Source organism: Cibotium barometz, chromosome 23, assembly GCF_041138505.1.
Source record: "Cibotium barometz isolate CiBa-2024 chromosome 23, ASM4113850v1, whole genome shotgun sequence".
Taxonomy (NCBI): domain Eukaryota; kingdom Viridiplantae; phylum Streptophyta; class Polypodiopsida; order Cyatheales; family Cibotiaceae; genus Cibotium; species Cibotium barometz.
In genome coordinates, this window is record NC_141068.1 from 13,336,375 (window position 1) to 13,339,896 (window position 3,522).

The 3,522-nt window shown below is 34.3% G+C and overlaps 1 long non-coding RNA gene across 1 annotated transcript; it reads right to left on the bottom strand.

Moving 5' to 3' along the window:
* Positions 1-683: 683 nt before the first annotated feature.
* Positions 684-2,320, bottom strand: LOC147625655 (uncharacterized). The gene is made up of 2 exons (XR_015268800.1): positions 2,184-2,320; positions 684-2,088 (listed from the first exon to the last, which is right to left on the bottom strand). It is a non-coding gene; the product is annotated as an uncharacterized LOC147625655 (long non-coding RNA).
* Between the last annotated feature and the right edge of the window lie 1,202 nt (positions 2,321-3,522).

Below are 3,522 nucleotides of genomic sequence, written 5' to 3' on the forward strand. Positions count from 1 at the left end.
CATTTTCAAAGTCTGCAAAACTCTCAAATCACAAAATATTATACAATTCAAACTTATCCTTTTCTTTACCTGCTGTGAGTTTTAGAACTCCAAAAAAATTGTACAAACTTTGAACCCCCTTGCACACTATTTAATCTATCACATCTCTAAAAAACCATCTCCATCACCTTCCAAGAATCAAATATATAGCTTGGTCAAGTAGAGTTTTCAAAGATCTTTCATCGCCTTCATGATAGGACTTTCATTCTCACTCAGATATATCTAAGCTTGAGAATTAATCTACAAACTGGCACATTCTTTTTTATCCTTTTTCTCACTTCGAAACTTGATTTTGTCTTTTTGATTCATCATGTTTGATATTATTTTTCCCAGTGCCAACTTGTCTATTTTGTGCTTTTTCCATAGTTGCATATAAGTTCTCACAAGTTCTCACATAGCCTTCTCAGAATAGCCCAACCTACATGTTGAAAACCTACATCAAAAACTACTCTCTCAACTCAACCCTACAAAGTTTACACACAAACTAGTATTTTCTCTATTTATAAATTGTGAAACTTATCTAGATTACCTATTTCTTATCCTTTCTCTCATGCCAACTTGCTAGCACTTTAAGAGTTATTGAGTGGTTAATGGTACTATATATGCATGTATGCATATGTAAACATTTTCAGAATCTCAACATCGAATCCATAAATGTGTATTCAGTTTTTGCAAATATTTTTTCACATTCTCTCTAGTGAAGATGGAGAGAAGATTGCGTTTTAGTCAAAATTTGGCACATGTCTTACATCTACTTCTTAGACTAGAGAGTTATGCAGAGTATTGATGTATACCTATGATGTCAAAGTATATTAGTTGCTCATGTTTGAAATCTTTATACTTTGTCCAAATTCTCCACATTTATTGTCCCAAATGATTACATGCATTTCTTCTAATATATGACTCATAGTAGGCAAAACCATTGTGCACTAGGATAGATACTTTGTTACAACTTTTCCTTATATTGTTAGAATACAAATAAAAAACAAAATAGATCTACCCTTATTGCATAAAAGAACATCTAGGTTTATTTCCATATCCACATTCAATTTTATTTTCTTAGACATTACATATTATAATAAATGAGACTTTGATTACAACCCTCTCATTTACTCCAAATGTAAACCATGGTGAATTTTTTTCAACGGATATGATACTAAATAACTCAAAGGTGTGCTAATGTTTACATTTTCATGCATGAATGCTAGTTATACAACTTTTGATATACCTCCTTGGAGGTCTCCAATCCCTAAAGGCTAAAATTTACCTTCATCTTTGTTTAGATACCTTCATAAAACCCCCTATGGTAGGTGCTTTATTTCCATTTATCATGTGCAAGTAAGCACTAAAAACATGCCACGTAACCATCCATACAGTTTGATGTTTATAATTAGACTAAATATTATTTAGAAGCCCCCAACTCCAAAGAAAAAGAAAGAAAGAGTATGTGTTTCTTGCTTTCAAATATCTGAATCTGTATTTATGTTTTCTAATAATGGCATTATTTAAGCCAACATGTAGATCTATGCAAAGTACTAAAATTGTATCAATAAAATTGAAGCAAAAACCTCACACTGTAAATAAATTGTGTATTAATCCATGCTTTCAAGTTGTTAATAAATCATGTATTAAACCATGACTTTCAAGTTGTTACAATTGTTAGCTATGCATTTTGTCCCTCGTGCACAAAATCTATCCTTCTGATGAATCACAGATTCATTGAAAAGTTATTTCATTGTAAAAGAACAAACACTTGTATCATTTTTGCCTAGGAATGTCAAGGGGGGTATATCCTATCTCCTCACGTTGTTTGTTGCAAATCCATTTCTTGAAATTGTTATTTTCACAATGGCACTCCTAAATGATCAGAGGTCAATCCTATAGGGGTGTAACCATTCAAAGAAAAAGTACTAGCATCATGTCCTTCAAATCTACTCACATGGAAGTGTGACGTTCAAATCTACTTACATGGAAGTGTGGCGTTCATGCGAGTCCTTTATATGAAATGGTATGGCATCCCAGAGATAAACTTTGATCCGGTAGAAGCTCCTCAGGATGTATCCAAAAGCATGCCGAGTGAAGGAGAGAGAGACGCCCTAAGGATAGGCCTAGTAAGGAAGGAAGGAAGGAGATAGAGCGGCTACCTGTGTTGAAGTGGTGACAGACCACGCAAGAGATGGAACACATGAACTAAGGGGACACCTCTTCTTAGTCGTGATGAGAAGCCAATCTCGCGTTTTCGTCCTCTCGATGGTTTGATGCCAACTCTTTGGGGCTTCACATCATGATATAGAACTGCATCCTACCTTAAATAGCACAATTAGCAAGGTTCTTCTAAGTTCCCCAAACGATAGCTTCCTTTTAACCTAGATGATGGTGTACCTTTCAAATCTCTCTTTTAGAAACAAAACTTCCCAAAACTTTAAGTAACGTTAAACATTTAAGCTCCTTTGAAGACTCAAAGATTCTCATTAGACCATCTCTATGCACCCACGTAGCTCATCATGTACAATGGTGGTGACTCCCAATACCATTTCTTTAAATTCCCACTCTTTTTGGGAAAATTTAACACTTTCTTTAAACATTTGACAAGAAGTAAGACACATTTGAAAAGAAAGATAGGTTTCAACCAATAATATTTAGTCTAAAGGTCATATTTCTCGAACATTGGCACCAGTCTAGATTCCATAAATCTAGCACTGATGTTCTTGTTTCCTAGCAGTCTAGATTCCATAAAGCTAGCACTCATGTTCTTGTTTCCTAGTGGCAGACATCATGGTAAGAAAGCTTCTTGTTTTGCACATAGCCACATGATTATGCACTAACATGAGCACCATAAGCAATGTGCACCTTTCTAGACCTTTGTCTACACAATGAATTTTATGGGACAAAGAAATAATGCGTCCCAATTCCCTTGTTTAAAGTGTAGATTAAATAATATAGTCTGTGGTTGTCACATGATGTCTCTTTGCATTATAAGCACTTTGTGCACATTAAAAGATATGTGACCATACTACCTTGAGATTTGTGCACTTTGTGCACATTAAAAGATATGTGACCATACTACCTTGAGATTTGTGGTTCTTACTTTAACATCACACTAATAAAATTGATAGCACTAGGTTATTTTATCTACAAAAAAAATGTCACTTTAACATCATACTACCTTGATATTCGTGGTTCTTACTTTAACATTGCACTAGACAAAATTTGTTGGCACTAGGCTATTTTTTTTATCAAATCGATAAATCTCACTTTAATATCATACTATCTTGAGGTTTGTGGTTTTCACTTTAGCATCACACTAACCAAAAATTGTTGGCACATGGTTATTTTCTCAACTAATAAATGTCCATGGTAAGTGTGTCATATCGAGAGGTGAATCAACTTGTCCTAGCCAACAAGCTGTCATACATTCATTTTTTTAACACGGTTCTCATACACCCCTCATACTTGATAAGGATCTAGATTTGTATTGTAGAA